The 17688-nt window shown below is 39.0% G+C and overlaps 1 protein-coding gene across 5 annotated transcripts in view; it reads left to right on the forward strand.

The window, feature by feature from the left end:
- Positions 1–12440: 12440 nt before the first annotated feature.
- SERPINE2 (serpin family E member 2) overlaps positions 12441–17688 on the forward strand; it is a 71287-nt gene continuing 66039 nt past the window's right edge. Inside the window, exons 1-2 of one of the 5 annotated variants that reach the window (XM_074298594.1) lie at positions 12441–12851; positions 13300–13370. The gene's annotated coding sequence lies outside the window, so the exon portion shown is untranslated. Of the gene's footprint in view, positions 12852–13007; positions 13371–13860; positions 14342–17688 lie in introns of those variants that run through there. The other 4 variants (XM_074298595.1, XM_074298593.1, XM_074298598.1 and 1 more) reach the window with 4 other exon arrangements.

Genomic DNA, 17688 nt, shown 5'->3' on the forward strand with positions numbered 1-17688 from the left:
AAAGTTATCAGTACCTTCCTTAACCCCTTCCAGAGGGACTTTACATGTTCCCCCTGTCTTGTCATCAGATCCAAGCCCATCATTGGAGTCTGACCTCCCTGAATGGCTGCCTCATGATATCTATCCCCTGGCAATGGGTGGATTTCACTCATTTTGAAACTTAGCTGACCTACATCCCCTCTCATCTCAAGTTCCTTCAGCCTTCCAAAGTCTCCAAGATGCCAACTAGCTACTCCAAGAAACAAATCTGTGCCAAAGTACCAGTGAAAATAGTCTTCTGCTTCCTCTCCCTCAGTCCTCTCCCTCTTTACGACACCACCCCAGTGACATTTGTCAGTTTTAAGAATGACTGGAAGACTTTTCATTGTCTAGCTCATGAAAGACTGTTGTGGAAAGAATTTCAGGTACTTGAGGAAATAATAGGGAGAGAAAGGAGATAATTTCACCTCTGTTCATATCACTTATTAATTCATGGTAATTTTGGTGGTATGGTAGATAAAGCACTGAGCTTCAAGTCAGGATAATCTAAGTTCAAATCTGCTCTCAGACACAAGATATGTGATCTTAAGTAGCTATGTCACTTAGTCTACATAAAATGAAAATGATAATAATAGCACCTGTCTCCTAGGGATGTTGTGAATATCAGATGTGATAATATTTGCAAAACACTTAGCACAGTGCCTAGCATATAGGAGGCATTAACCAATCAATCAACAAACACCTATTACTAATGTAACTATAGTAATTGGAAGAATAGTTGTTTGCCTAGGTAAACTTGAGTATCCATCCCTCTTTTTCTGCTTTATGTTTTCTATCCTGATCCGAGGTCATCACATATGGACTATGATACCCCTGATCTCCAGAGGAAGATGCTGCAGTGAAAGGACTAAGAAAATCCATCACATATGGGCCCACAATAGCCCTGATCTCCAGAAAAAGATGCTGCAGTGAAAGGACCAAGAAAGTCCATCATATATGGACCCTAGCTGCCTGGGAGCTCTGGACCTTATAAGCTGCTGAGATAATGCAGTGTGGAGATAAAAGTAAAATATCTGTTTCAGGAGTACTGAGGTGTTTTTAACCTTTTGAGAGAGCAAAATATACACAGCAGATTATTGTTTTATGTTTCTAAATTTGTTGAGGTATATTTATGTCTTTTATGTTTTAAGTATCTTCAGTGGAAATTACTTTCCTCTATCTGACACCATATTTCATATTGAGTTCTTTTAGAAAATATCTTGTTAAGCCCCTTTTGGGGAAGATCTTAGACTTGAAGCAGATCTGGCTTTGTTTTAGAAATTTCCCCTAAATTATTCAAGAGTGGGGGGGGGCAGAAAAACAGAAAAAACAATGACCTTTTCCATTAACTCTTTTGAGCCAGGCTCTCCTCCAGATGAATCTGGTCCCTATAAATCCATAGCCCAGCTTCAGCTCCACTGAACCCCAAGTCACCCTTTTTAGGTAACTGAAGTCCATGGAAAGTTGCAAGGCTGCAGAGTTTCATTAGTGATCAATAAAATATGTCTCCTATATATTAGGCACTGTGCTAAGTATTAGGGGATATAAAAACAAAAATGAAACAGTTCTTGCTTTTATATTCCATTGAAAAAACACACATATAAGCAAATCCAACAATATAAAAAATAAATACAAGGTAATGAGAATGAGATCAGTAGTAGCCAGGAGAAACTAAGAAAATATTCATGTCCAAGGCATCATTTGAGTGATCTTTGAAGGAAGCTAAGGATTTGAAAAGACTGAAGTGAGAAGGGAGGACATTTCAGGCAAAGGCACAGAGGTGGTAAAAGATAAAGTTTTGTGTGAAGAGCAGCTAGGAAACCAGCTTGTTTGGCTGCATGGTAAAATACTGGATGGCAGTATAAGCCTGGAAAGGTGTGCTGGAGACAGATTGTGAAAGGTTTTAAACACCAAAGGAATGTGTATTTTAACTTTCTTTTTTTACAGCTTTTTATTCAAAACATATGCATAGATAATTTTTTTTATTCATTTTTCCAAATTATCCCCTCCTTCCCTCCACTCCCTCCCCCCGATGGCAGGTAATCCCATACATTTTACATGTGTTACAATATAACCTAGATACAATATATGTGTGTAAATACCATTTTCTTGTTGCACATTAATTATTAGCTTCCGAAGGTATAAGTAACCTGGGTAGATAGACAGTAGTGCTAACTAACAATTTACATTCGCTTCCCAGTGTTCCTTCTCTGGGTGTAGTTATTTCTGTCCATCATTGATCAACTGGAAGTGAGTTGGATCTTCTTTATGTTGAAGATTTCCACTTCCATCAGAATACATCCTCATACAGTATTGCTGTTGAAGTGTATAGTGATCTTCTGGTTCTGCTCATTTCACTCAGCAACAGTTGATTTAAGTCTCTCCAGGCCTCTCTGTATTCCTCCTGCTGGTCATTTCTTACAGAGCAATAATATTCCATAACCTTCATATACCACAATTTACCCAACCATTCTCCAATTGATGGACATCCATTCAACTTCCAGTTTCTAGCCAGTACGAAAAGAGCTGCCATGTGTATTTTAACTTAAAGGAAATAGAATAGAACTAAAGCTTTTTTTTTTGAGCAAATAAATTACATGGACAGACCTATGTTTTAAGAATATCACTTTGGCAGTTGTGTGAAGAATGGACTAAGTACAAATTTTAGAAAAATAGAATTTTAGTAAGATTAATCTGGCTGTAATATACAGGAAGAACTGCAAGGAGAGAATATGTAGACTCATAGACAAGTTAGGAAGCTATTGAGATAAGAGTCTGAATTGTGTTAATGGGTTGGAAATGGAAAGGAAGATGTGGATTCAGAGTCATTGAAAAGGAAGAATGGACAGGACTTTAGAAAAGGATGGAAGGTGGGCTGAAGGGGGAAACTGAAGTTTTCAGTTGAAATAAAGGGGAAATTGTGAGATCACTAATAAAGAGATGAAAGACTGATTTGGGGGGAAAGGGGAAAGAAGTACGTGGTTTTAAGCATATGGGTATTAGGTAATGACAGAATAACCAAGCTTCAAGAAGGTATTTTGTGTTTGAGATAGAAGTCAGGGCTGAAGAAATGGATTTAGGAAATTATCTACATGGCAACAGCTGAGGAAGTAACTAGATCACAGTAGGTAGGTTCTTTAAAAAGAGAGACTGAAGAGGGAGAGAAATCATGAGCAAAAAAGTGGAAGACATTGGAGAACATCCACCTTGTCAGGAAAGGAAAAGATGAGCCATTATAAGAGATAGTGACAAAAAGATTAGAAGTATATGAAAGATTCAGGAATGTAGCTATGATGTATTAAGCAAAGGAAAAAGAAATTTCAAGAGGAAAGAGAAAGAAATTTTTAAAAAGAAACAAGAAATAGGCCATTATGTGCAAAGAACAGAAAGAAGCAGATAAGCAAAACCATTTGGAAATAATGGATTGAAGTTATTATTATATATATATATACATATATATATATATATATATATATACATACATATATATAAATATATATATATTAAATCAAGCAGTATGGTTTTAGATACAATCCTCTTTTTTGTGTTGTCTTTTGTATATAGCAATGTTCCCTTTTTTGGTGTTTGAGAATTTAAAGAAAACTAAATTTTAAAAAAAGTCAAATGCTTCTTTTTGTATAATTTCTATTTTGGTGATCTCGTCTAATCCCAAGGATATGCTTATCATCTGTACACAGATGATTCCTAAAGTGCATTAGTCAATCCTCATCTCTTTTATGACTTTCACTTCCAGACCCCCAACTGTTTATTAGACATAGCCACCTAGAAATCACTGCAGTTTCACCAACTCAATATGTTTCAAAACAATTTATCTAAAGACTTCCTTATTTCTGCTGAGACACATCAAGGTTTGTAACTTCACCATTCTTTTCAATGCTTTCTTCTATCTCATTGCCCTAAACCAATCTCCTAGGGCAACTAAGTAGAATAAGGGAATAGAACAGATCTGGAGTCAAGGATAACCTGAGTTCAGATTCAGTCTCAGACACTCATTAGCAGTATGATCCTGGGAAAGTCATTTAATCTCAGTTTCCTCACTGACAAAATGAAAATAGCAATAGCATTCACCTCCCAAGTTGTGAGAGATAACATTTGTAAAAGTGCTTAGCATAGTGTCTAGCATATAGTAAGTGCTATATAAAAGTTAGCTATCATTATGATTAGTGTTTCTGATTCTTTCTTCACATGAATTTTTTCTTCTTCTACTTAAGGGTCACCACTCTTGTTCAGTCTCCTATTATGTGTTGTATGTTTCCTGTATGTGTGTTGATGCTCAATCATTTCTCAATTGTATACAACTGACCCCATTTGAGGTTTTCTTAGCAGAGATTCTAGAATGGTTTGCCATTTCCTTTTGCCAACTCATTTTACAGCTGAGGAAACTGAGGAAAATAGGATTAGGTGACTCATCTAGAGTTGTTATGGGCCAGAACTTGAAACAAGGTGCTATTGCTTATGTACTTAGTTCACACCTTTAGAGGAGTTCACACCTCTGAGAGAGCATATATAAGAAGAAGCCCAGTAGAAGCTCTCAGAGCCTCTGCCACAATTCAGTCCAGCAGATTCAGAAGCCAGAGAAGGCAGTTGGGCAGAGAACTAAGGAAGACAGAGAAGTGGTGGCAGGCTGTCCTGTGGAGAACATTGAAACCAACATCCAGAAGGCCTCCAGAAGCCCCCAAAGAAACCTGCTCCCAGAGATCATTATATTTTAGAGAAGAATATTACATTTTGGCTCCTGAACATGGGACCAAGAACCTTCATCTGTGATCCAGAAATTAAGGTGATACAACAAGGAAATTTTATTAAAGAGATAAAGTAGTACTTCAGCTAAAATGGAACAGATGTTTAGAAAACAGCCTTCTTTTCCAATTCAAGGAAAATGTGTAGAGAGCATTGTTAGACTTATGAAAAGCCAAGGTTTGATTATAATTTGGGAGCAGATCACTGAACTTTTAGAAACTGTGCAGTACACATCTCCTTGTTTCTCTATGGAAAAAGAATTAGATCTAGAGGACTGGAAATTAGTCGGAGAGCAACTATATCAATTCTACAATGAAAATGGACCTGACTCAATTTCCAAAAACACACTTAATACATATAATTTAATACAACTGGCTTTAGGAAATTATATAAGTTATAAGAAGAAAGAGCAGGAGAGGGAGGATCAAGTTAAACTAAGTGAAAAGAAAGAAGAATCAGATAAGAATGGAGTTAAGTACAATTCAGAGTGTGGCATTTACAACAAGAGCATTTCCCTTCCCCTGACCTACTTCCCTCAGTTAACCCTTTATGGGTGGAGGGAGAAGAAGGAGGGAGAAAGGCAGTGACACAATCAGCACCACCTCTGAAGCAGTCTATGACAAGATTACAAAAGGCATCGGTTAAGGCTAAGAGAGAAGGACAGGATATATCTGATTTAAAAATAAATGCATACACTGTGATTGAAGAATTTGACTCTTCAGGTCAAAAAAGGAGAAGATACACTCCTTTTGATTTGGAAAAAATTAAGGATTTGTAAAAGGGTTGCATTCTTTATGGGATATCATCTTATGTTAAGATGTTACTAGATAATTTGGCTTATGAAATCCTAACCCCTAGTGACTAGAAATCCATAGGAAGGACATGTTTAGAATCTGGACACAACTTGTTGTGGCTTTCAGAGTATCATGAATTATGTAGGATTCAAGCCAGATGCAATAGACAAACAGGAGTTAATGTATAAGTCACTTTTGACTAACTAGCACATAAAGATCAGGATGGAGAGAATTCAGCACAGATTAATTATCCCATAATAGTGTATGAGCAAATTTCTAAGGCTTCAATAAAAGCTTGGGGTTCCCTCCCCAGACAAAAAGATCAAGGAAAAGCCTTCACAAAAATAGAGCAAGATTCCAATGAACCCTTTGTAGATTTTGTGGGACATTTGCAGACAGCTGTCACAAGAACCATTGGAGAAAATGCAGCTACAGAAATAATGACCAGACATTTGGCTAAGGAAAATGTCAATGAGGTTTGCAGAAGAATTATATGGGGACAAACAAAGATGCTCCTTTAGAGGAGATCATAAGATACTGTGCCACAGTGGGCACAAAAGCTCATTATACCCAGACTATGATGAACATGGGAAGACAAGGTCCCTCTTGGCAAGGGATTTCTAGAGAAACTCGTCGATGTTTTCAGTATGAAAAAATAGGATATCTCAGAGTTCAGTGTAGATATAGAGATAGAGTGAGAGGAAGGTTGAGAGAATAAAACCCCAAACCCTATGTCCAAGATGCCACAAGGGCTTCCACTGGGCCTCAGAATGTAGATTGGCCCAGGGAGATGAGAGCAGGGACCAGCCCCAAGATATCATACAAAAGACAGGTGAGGCATATTGGCCGCTAAGGTTACACCCAGAGAGTCTTTAGAAGGTCAAGACTCTGATGTGATCTATCAGTCAAAAAGCAATCAGATGGCAGAAAGGGGTTACATGATCAACCATCAGAAAAACAATCAGATAGCAGAAAGGGATTACAATGGGGAGAATACAGCCTTTTTAAACCAACAGGGCAGTGTCCAGTGCAAACAGTTCCAGTGTAATTGCCAGGTAAGGAGGAGAAATCCCCAAAGTGGTAAATAGAAGGGAATTAGATAGGTTAACTGCTTGGGAGAAAGGGTTTGCTTGTATTCCTACAGAAGGAGAAGGAAACAGATGGGTGGCAATGAGCACCTGAAGAGAGTCAGAAAAAGAGAAAAATCTGGAAACAAAGGAGAAGACCTAAGAACAAAATCTGCAGGAATCATTGGATTCCCTAACATAAGATAAGACTGTTGCAGGACTTGAAAACATGAAGGAATCATTGCATTTCCCAACACAAGATAAGACTGTTGCAGGACTTGAAAACCAGCAGGAATCATTGGATTCCCTAACCTAACACAAGGTGAGACTATTACAAGACTTCAAAACTTGCAGGAATTATTGGATTCCTAGCATATGAACTAATGGGCAATAGATTCTTTTGGATTATTTCTAGGATTTATGGACATGTATAATTCCTCATGTTGATTCATGTTATTTGTTACATCACTTCTTGCCTGTGTTATATTACTATGTGCTTATGTAACTTATGTAATTTGTGTAATGTCTCCCATATTGATAGATTTATGTATACCTGTTTTAAGAGTGAGCCCCTTCAGAAACCCACTAATCTGATTTGATTTCCCATTTCCTTTGGTGTTTTCATCTCCCTTCCTGAGAAGTCAGGGAGGGTGTGACCATCTTCTTTTTATGGTGTTTTCATTCCATTTTTGAGAAGTCAGGGAAGGCGTGATCACCTTTTTTGGGGTTCTCACCTCCTTGAGAGGTCTGGGAGGTCATGACTACCTTATGTTCTAAATCAAAAGAAAGCGGGAGATGTTATGAGCCAGAACTTGAAACAAGGTGCTGATGCTTATGTGCTTAGTTCACGTTTAAAGGAGGTCACATCTTTAAGAGAGCATATATAAGAAGAAGCCCACTAGAAGCTCTAGGAGCCTCAGCTAGGATTCAGTCGAGCAGATTCAAAGCCAGAGAAGGCAGTTGCGCAGAATTAAGGAAGACAGAGAAGTGGTGGCAGGCTGTCCTGTGGAGAACACTGAAACCAAGATCCAGAAGGCTTCTAGAAGCCCCCCCGAGAAACCTGCCCAGAGATCATTATATTTTAGAGAAGAATATTACATAGAGTCACACTGCTAATAAGTGTCTGAGGCCAGACTTGAACTTAAGAAGATGAGTATCCTGACTCCAGGCCTATTGCTCTATTCTTGGAACCACCTAACTGCCCTTCTATAAGTTGATAGCCTCCTTATACCTTTTTCTGCCCCTCTCCAGTCTATACTTCACAAAGCTTCCAAAATAACCATCTTTGGGTCCACGAGTTTAATCATGTCATTCTCCAGCTCAAAAGATCTTCAGTGGCTTCCTATGTTTTCTAGAATAAAATGTGCCTTAGTTATGCAACCTAGTTTCAACCTACCATGACAGCCTTATCTCACCTTCTTCCCCTTTGTATCCACTTTATTTAAATTTCCACTATTTACTGTGCACTAGACTTAAAATGGCTATCTCCTTTTTGTACCCCCAAGCCCAAAATGTACTCTCTTTTCATCTGTATCTTTCAGAATTATCTTCTGTCAAAATTCTACTTATGAATTTTGTCTAAATTCACAACTCTATATTGTCTAACTCTCATCACCATGGGAGACCATGAAGTTTTCTCTGACTTCCCAGCTCTTAATAGTCTTTGTTTTCTTCCAGAATTCTTAATCTCATCACTTCTTCCCACTCCCCATGCCATCCCTACTGCTTGCCCCACCTTAGACATATCTGTGTTTCTATGGTATCTATTCCAAGAATATGAAAGCTCCTACTTTGGAAACTGTTGATTTGTGTCTCTGTGACCTCAGCTGTGGACATAGGTGATAAATGAATCCTTTTTGGATTGAATACACTGCTCAAGGAAGATGAATAAGAAAAAAGCATTGTTTTTTGGCCATTAGAAAGTCAATAGAAACTTTGAAGGAGCTTTTCAGAAAAGCAGAAATGTAAAAAGCTGTGCTCAAATCCAGTTCTGCCAGTATTACTTTGGGTGACCCTCAACTTTTTGAGCCTTGATTTCCTCATCTGTAAAACAAGAGGAGTTGGACTAGATGAACTATCAATTCTTGTCCACGATACTATGAGGGGCCAGGGATAGGTGGTGGAAGATAGATGGCTAAGGGTTAGAGAATGATGTGAAAATTAATATAATGAATAGATACTTTAAAAAAAAAAAAAAAAAGTTGGTCCAAGGAAAGAGAGAGGTGGAGCTGGGGCTAGAGAATTCTGTTGGAAGCTGAGGTTTTTCATCCTATTTGTGTGGTAATTTCACTAGTCTGAATGTAGCATAACAAAAGCATGCCATAGCTTGTATTTAGTATTATCTCCTCATTCAGAAACTCAATGGAAAGATACAATGTCAGGTACTGTTACTGTGGGGATTCTTTTCATACTTTGGTTAATTAAATTAGATGGTCTTTGAGGAAATAGCATTTCTATAGTGCCTTAAGGTTGACAGAGTGCATTACAAAATTAATTCATTTTTATCTTCTCAACAATTCTGAAATAGGTGCTATTATTATCTTCATTTTTACAATTCAGGAAACTGAGACAGAATATGTGACTTGCCCGGGATCACACAGCTAGTTTGTATTTGAGGTAGCATTTAAACTCAGATCTTCCTGACTCTAGGCTTCAGTGCTCTATCCACTATATTACCTAGTTGCCTCACTTCCAACTAAAGATTACTCAGACTCTCAATTCTGTGATTCTGTGAGAATTGAACTGTGTAAGCTAAATAGATAAATGTTTCAAACTGTCTCAGAAGGTCAAAAAAGGAAGTCATTTGATTTAATTGAAGAACAAAATTTTAAGGGAAATAAATGAACGTAAATATAATGTACAAAAGGCACAAGTTAAATTCTGTGGTTAGATTGAATTAAAAGCCAGTTTTCTTTTACTCATTTGGATTATAGAACAGCATTTAGAGTAGTAATAGAAAATAGAGAATTTATTTTTAAAAAGCTTTTTTCACAAATATTTGAACAGATCTGGGGTCGAGGATGACCTGAGTCATCCTGAGATGCTGTTATTATTCCTATTTTACAATTGAGGAAATTGAGGCAAAGAGATTAAGTGACTTTCCCAGCACACAGCTAGAATATATAACATTACATAAAACTTGGTTTTGTGGTTTGGGTGTTAAAGAGAGGTTAGCAGAAACTAGTTGTCTTAATACAACACCATCATAGGATTATAAATTTAACAGGTGAACAGAACCTCTAAAATCCTCTAGATCCCCAGTTTCTTAAATTGTGGTTCTTGACCCCATATGAGGTTTCATAAGTGAATGTGGAGGTCACAAACTTATGATTTATCATGAGTAAATGTTTGCTTTGAATATTTTTATTTACCTATAATTTATTATTATTTATTTACCTATATTACCCAGTCATGTAAAAATTTCATGAGTAAAAGGGGGAAAAGTTTAGCAGATAAGGTCAGTGAGGGTCTGAGATTCAATGACTTGTCCAAGATCACAGAGCTAATTTATTTGTAGAGAATCAAGATTCAAATTGGGCCTGATAGGCTTCCAGGTCAAAGCTCTTCCCACTACCAGCACTGCTTTCTGCAGTGCCCTCATTCTTTAGGACCTCACATGATCACAAGTTGAGATCAAAAAGGAATTTTTTTTTTAAGGTACAAGATCACACTATTTAGGTCCATTGTAGAGGTGGGGGCTGGGAGGGGGGATTTACATCTTCTGAAGCTTTCAGCACTGGACCCCTTCCAAGAGAGGAAATGGGACTAAAAGGATCATTTGTTTCCTCCTCTTTTGGCTTTTCTTACGTTTCTCCCAACTGTGGCTTACAGACACAAAGCCAGGCTTAGAGTTCTACTAGGCCGTCCTTGCACTGAGCTGGATAAACTCCAGGTAACCTTACATTTTTTTTGAGGAACAAACAATTTGAAGCCCTATCTGAAAAATGGGACAGATCGAACAAATGAACAGGATAATGAGATTCATGGCAGTAAAGACTAAATTGCAAAGAGAGACCAAATTTTTTTTTTTTATTCTATTTAGAGAATGAGGAAGCCCTTGGATTTTTCCAAAAAGACTGAAATAGAGATAGTGAGGAGCTGACCATTAAAAGTACAAATTCATTTTTAAAAAAATTCTAAAGAAGAATCAGGCACTAAAGAAAAATAGCTTTATTTTATTGTTACTGGCTATCCCCAAAAAAGAAATACAGTTTCTTCCGTGAATCTTGAGGAGACTTGGATCACAAGTTTATGATATCTTATATAATATATGTGTAATAATATTATATAATAATTTGCTTTATATGCTAGAAAAATGATGCCCCTGAATTTTTTGTAGTTATTTTTTTCTGTCTCTTCTTTCCAGCATCTAGAGCATAGACTAATAATATTAGGAAGGCTCCCTTGGTTAGAAGCAGAGTTGGTATTCCCCGCACTATCCAACTGGCAAAACAGTCTTTTGTCTTGTACTATTTCCTTCTGAGGAGATGCTTTGGACGTTTCATATAATATCCACAGAGAATAAAAGACAGCAATATGTCGTAGGATTTAAACTGGCATTTTCTTTCTTTTTTAAAACCATGTCCTCCTGTCTGATTTCAGAATTGACTATTGCTCAAAATCTTCCTTTGTATGAAGTTCAGGAGAAAGAGGAGGTATTCAATAGCAATGAAAAGCCTGGCCAAAAATAGGTAAGGACCCCAGATTTCTGTTTACTCTGAATCTTTTTTGCAGTAACAACTTCCAAGTTTTCTGTAACAAGCTATTAAAATTAAATGGCTAAGCAAGAATGATTTGGAAAAACCAACTGCCTAAACTGAAATAATAAATGAAAATGATAAGGGGGGAGGGGGTCATATTTGTATAATCCTGTCAAATCTGATTTAGGTTTAAAGGAAAATATAAATTTTCATGAATATCTCTAAATGTATTAAGTATGACTTACTTGGATGAGTTAAGGGTCCTTCTTTGCAGGTCCAACATAGAATACTAACTATGATATGTTTATCATTTATGATAAATATAATTTATGATCTAATATTTTTACCCATTTTTAGATTTATGCAAGATGTGGCAGAAAGGGCAGGCCTTGGAATCTAGACAATCTGGGTTCAAGACTTTGTGACCTTAGTCACTTTATATCTCAGAAGCCCCAGTTTTTCTCTAAAGTGGAGAGTTGTACTGGAAAGGGTAATTTCCCTTGCCTGGAATATGCTATCCACATTCACAGGCCTAGACAAATATAAAAAAGTATACACGTGCAGGTATATGTATGCATATAACTATAAAGACTTGAGACTGATGTTTTACATAGACTTGAAGAATCATCATTTGTTACTTAAATTATTTTCTTAACTAGACTGGAAGCTCTTTGAAAGGCTAGGTCCATGTTTTGATCTTCTTTGTACATTACCCCCAACCCAGTGCCTAGTACAATGCCCTGAACACTGTATGTACTCAAGAAATATTTTTAAGTGACTGAAAAGGAGACATTTCACCCAAGATTTTCTGATTATTAGTCAGTGGATTCACATTTAGTTCGCTTTCTTTAGAGGGAAAGCTTTTAGCTTGATTCTGAAGATAGTAGACTTAGAGATATGATGAGATTTCTCTCCCAGTCTAAAGGAACGTCCAAAGAAACCCCCTTCTTACTTAGTAATCAGATGAAGCATTTAAGTTCTGGTAATTCTGATGGGGATATGGACAGAACTTTGTTACTGATCTCCAGGACCAAGGCATTCTTTCTTCAGGTAGATTCCAGGGAAGGTACATGTAAAAACATTCCATACCCCACCCCTCCACATCTAGAATGGTCTGGATTACAAATAAGTCTGGTTCTTTGGGGGCAGAGGAAACCCTGGTGGATCCCCCGTGGACAGTTCCCGGATGAGAGTGGACCCTGAATTTTGTCCAGTGCCCTCTGGCCTTGGTTTTCATTGTCAGGGCCAAGTTGGCGGGCACTTACTCAGCTAGTAGGGTTTTTGTATCCTCTTGGGCACAGGCTATGTATGGCAGCCTTCAAGTTTGGAAAGGGAAGAAATGCTTTCGCCCTCCTCGGGTTGGTACATAGTTGTCCCAAAGGGACAGACCTCGGACTGACCCCTCTGGTCCCCTTTCTCCCCATCCTCCCACTTTCTGTTGGAACTGAACCCTGTTCTGCCCACTCCACGTGCTCCGAGATCTGTCCCGGCCCTGCGGCTGCACCTCAGAGGTAGGTGCTAACCCTAACGAATCTTGGCGGGGAGAGGGGCGAAGGGAGGGGGTAGCTCGAGTGGGTGAGTGGGGAAGAACGAGGAGGAGGAGAAGGAGGCGGGGGCCCAACTGGGAGGAGGGGCCGCGGTCTGAGAGGGCTCCCGCAGACTTGGGGGGGGGGAGGCGGGGAGAAGAGGCAGGAAGGAAGGGGCGGGGGGGGGGGGGGCTGCACGGGGCTCACGGTCTGCTCTGCGCAGCCCGCTCCATCTGCTTGATAAAGCCGGGGCTGCGAGGAGCTGCTCTCGGAGCAGCGGTCCAGGACTATAAAGGGAGCTTTGTGGCGCTAGCGCCTTCCCCGCTGCCGCCTCCTTTCCCCTTCTCCTCCTGTCCCTTTCTTTCCTCCTCCTTGTACTTCTCTCCTCCTCCTGCTTTTTTTCTCCTCTTCCGTCTTCTCCCCGCCCTCGCAGGACCCAGCGCCCGCTGCCGCTGCTGCTGCTGCTCCGCTGGTGGCGTACCTGGCGATCGAGAGTCCGAGGCGGTGAGTGGGGGCTTGGAGCGGGGCAAAAAGGGACGGGAGAGGACCGGGTGCCTTGGGACAGGACGGCACCGGGACCCGCCGCGCCCCGCCGGCTAACGGCGCCCGGCGGCATCCTGCTTTCCCTCCCGGGGCGCGGGGAAGGCGAGGAAGCCCGGAGTGGGTGACCCTGGTTCCGTGCGCCCACTGGGCTTCTGCTTTTCCAGCCTCGGCTCTCACCACTTGCATTCCCCGTAAGGCAGAGTAACTTTGATGGTGGGTGGGGGAAAGCCTTTCCTTTGCCCTTTTCTTGCCAGAGCCCACAACGCCGAGACGTTGGTAGAACTTTCTACTCCTTTTGGATGCTTCTGTCTCGGGCTGAGGGCATCCCGGGTTTTTCTCACCCCCCCCCCCACTCTGTAGCGACCGCAAACATAACCCGGGGAGAAAGGGGGTTGGGAGGGGGGGAGGGAGCGAGAGAGCTAAGGCAGTGCCAGTTGTGGCATCCAGGTGTGACTCGCAGCTGCGAATCTGTGGATGAGGGAGGAAGGAGGGTCACGCCACTAGCTTCCCCCTCGTTGAGTCCCCAATCGCTATATGGAATCCCACAAGAGGAGAGGACTTGGAAAGAAGGTTGCGAAGTTGGGGGGCATTTCTCTCCCCTCCTAACTTCTGAAACTCGAAATCTCTCCTAACCAGTGGTAGAGGCAAGAGGGGGCATCCACAGGAAATGCCAGCCAACTGAATAATGAATTTTAGTGCAAAAGCTTACATCGAGAATCACTTGTTAAAGGCAAGATTGGGCTCCGGCGCCGGAACCTGCCAGATGAGTTGATGCTTACGGTCCTCCTTATCCCTTATTTGGGCAGGGTGTGGGCCAACTAAAATCTGAAGGGTCTTTTTCTCTCGAAGAATTTGATTAGCCATTCAGAGAGGCTTGATGAAGGAAGATTAAAAAGTCCTTATTGTCACCTTATTGTCTGCCATTGATATATGTAAGTATTCTTGGCAAGTCTGGGTTAGCTGTTTTCATCATAATTTTTTAAAATAAGAATCGCAGGATGGATTGCTAAATATGTTTATCATGGAGATGTTCTAAGGTGCTTGTGAAATGTTCTTGTATGTAATTTATCTGTATTGAAAGAACCTTTTTTTTTTTCTTCTGGAGGGAGGAAGGGTTGGAGTTGAGATATTGGAGACATATAGAAAGCAGACACAAGACAACCTCCATGGAAAGGCAGGAACAATTTGGGGGGACCAAGGAAAGCCTCATGAGAAAGGTTTATTAAAATGAGATTCAGTTCCCATATCCTCTGACTCCCAAGTACTACTTATATCACCTTGCTTCCTTTAAACATGTTGTATCTTGGCCAAAGAAAGACGATCACCAAGAGCTCTTTAGAGAAATAGGCTTAGGGTTAAATTCTGTTGTTCTTTACTGTGGGTAGTCATTTGTGTGATTATAGCTCAAAAGAATATTATCTTTAGTATTCATTCCCCAAAGGGTATTTATTGTCTGAATTGCTTTGATAGAATAAAAAAAAATACACATTTTTTTTTTTTAATTTTGTCTGACATGAGTTGAACACGAAACACTGGAAAACTGAAGAGGCACAGTACTATACTGGGAAGATAGCTGGCTTTGAAGGCAGAGCTGAGATGTAGCCTTAGCTCAGCTGTGTGACTTAGGGCTCATCTCTGGGCCTCAATTCCCTGATGTATAAAATGAGAAGCTTGGATGAGTTATTCTGGAAGCTCCTTGCTTGAACTTGCATTTTTTAAATTTTAAGATTTTAAAAATTAATAATAATTGAAATTTCTAGAATTAACTTCCTTCATGATACTGTACAAAACATGTTAGTCAAAGGTGTTGGCAACATTTATAGTAACAAAAAACCCTTGTGATTGTTAAAATGTAGTTTCTGTAAATAGGGGACAGTAGATGTCCTTGATTTTGTCCCAGAAGTTCACAATAGGAATATACTAGCTCATCCTATATGTGGAAGAAGGATCCTATCTTCAACATACCTGCAGCCTTTGCTTGGAGACCTTCACTGAAGGGGATTCCATTAACTCCTATTCATTTTTTTCCTTTTGGTTACTTTTGTTAGAAAGCTTTTTTTTTTTCTTTGCAACTTGTCCACAGTTTTGCCTTCTTTGTTCATATGTAGCCTTTGGACATTTACTAGTTGGATGATGCTGGGCAAGTCATTTAACCTTGTTTGCCTCAGTTTCCTCATCTGTGAAATAAGTGGGAGAATGAAATGGCAAAACAAACAAGAACAATCCTTGTTCCACATGCTAATTTTTTGAGTACTTGAAGCTATTGTCTTCCCTACTCTCTCAATCTTCTCCAAACCAGAAACCCTCAATTCATTTAACTGATCCTCATATAAAATGGTATCAAGGCTCCATTGTTCTTGTTGTCTTTCTCTCTATGGCCTTTAATTTATCAATTCATTATCTTTCCAAAACTTTGACTACAAAATTAAGATAGGACTACTATCACATATTCTCTTATTCCTGGCATCTCTGGCTCTCACTGTAGTCCAAAATCACATTGTCATTTTTGATGGCCATATCACACTAGTGACTCATACTGAGCTTACAGTCTATCAAAAATCTTAGGTAATTTTCAGAATAACTGCCATTTATCTGTGCCATTCCCATTTGATATTTGTTGAATTGATTGTTTTCAACCCAAGTGTAAGATTTTATATGGATGTATAAAACCAAGTGTTTTTTTGAAACTTCTTCAGAGTTATTCTATAGATTAATGACTCTTAAAGGGATGGGTGGAAGAAGCAAAGCATTTATTAAATGGGACTTTAGACTTTAGAATCTGACAGTGTACCAATTTCCTGCCCTCGTCTCTCACTCCCACCATTTTCTAATTCAGGAGTTAGAGAAAATTGTAGGTGTTCAGTCAGAGGCTAAATATGCCCATTTCTTTGACTTTTCTAGACCTCAGTAGGGTAAGACTCAAATAGAAATCAGATCCCTGTTGGTCAAATACTGACTTAGAAAACCATAAATTAACATTAACTCTGTTGTTTTGTATTTCATATTAATCTGGGGGAGTTTCGCAACCATGAATTTGACCTCACTGAACATACCTGTTTCCACATGGAGGGGACTGGATTATCTCTGTGCCTTTTCCAAGCTTGGGAGAATCGTGATTTAACAAGAAATTGAAAAAATTTGGAGTCAGCACTTAAAAACCAGTGCTTAGATGTTTATTAATTAGAAGAATTGCTTAATTTCTATAGATCTCAATTTCTTCATCTGTGAAATAGAGGTAATTCTTATTAAAAAATTTCTTGAGGATCATAAGTTTCAGAGCTGAGGAACTTTTAAACAATTACCAAATTCAACCATCTCATTTTATAGATAAGAAAATTGAGAACTAGAGGGTTTAAAGTTACCAGTCCTTTGTTAGTAAGGAGCAAAGCCTGGAATCCAGATTGTCTGACCCTATGTCCAGCATTCTTCTCATTCTGTCATGCTTAGTGGAGTTGTTGTAGAGAAAGCATTTTGTGCCTCAAATCTCTTATTAAGTGGTGGCCTAGAGTTGTAGAATAAAGCTTATGTTGGCGGACCTGGTCAGTGCACTGATTCATTTTGTGTGACTATAAGTATTATTTGTAAGGGAGAGTTCTATTGTGGGAAATAAATAGTGACAGTGATATTACAAAGGAAAAAAGCATCAATAAAGTTTAAATTGTAAATCTCAAAACATTCTCTGGATTGCTATTAGGTCTATAGGCTGTAATATATGTCATATTGAGTCAAAGATTCTTTCTCTAGGAAGAGATGGTTGGGGAATATCATGATGTCTAACATCAAGGATGTCTTCCCATATCCCGCTTTGATGTTTATCTATCATCTAAGAATTTCTTGGAATCTGGATAACCTGTGTTCTAGTCCAAGCTTTGTCATGAACATGCTAACTTAGTGACACACTTCACTTAATTTAGAAGGATTATCTGACTTCCCTGGACCTTAGTTTCCACATCTTTAAAATAAAGGATTTTTATCCTTAATGATCCCTTGTAAGCTTATTCATGACTAGCTTATTTTCACCTTTCATTAACTTTGGTAATAATTTAGATGGTAATAATTTCATCAATTTACTGATTGTTTTAAAATAGCATTTTCTTCTGTTGTCTTCTTTCAAACTTCAAGGGGTTCTCTTTGTTCTAAATAGAGTTCCACATCCTCTTAATATATACCATCATTTTATAACCTTTGATCATATCCCTCCTCAGCCTTTGCCACTGATGATGCCCAACTTTAGCCTTTAAAAGCTCTTTCATTCCTTTGATCATTTTTAATGGGCCCT

The sequence above is a fragment of the Sminthopsis crassicaudata genome, chromosome 3 (genome assembly GCF_048593235.1).
Source record: "Sminthopsis crassicaudata isolate SCR6 chromosome 3, ASM4859323v1, whole genome shotgun sequence".
Lineage (NCBI taxonomy): Eukaryota > Metazoa > Chordata > Mammalia > Dasyuromorphia > Dasyuridae > Sminthopsis > Sminthopsis crassicaudata.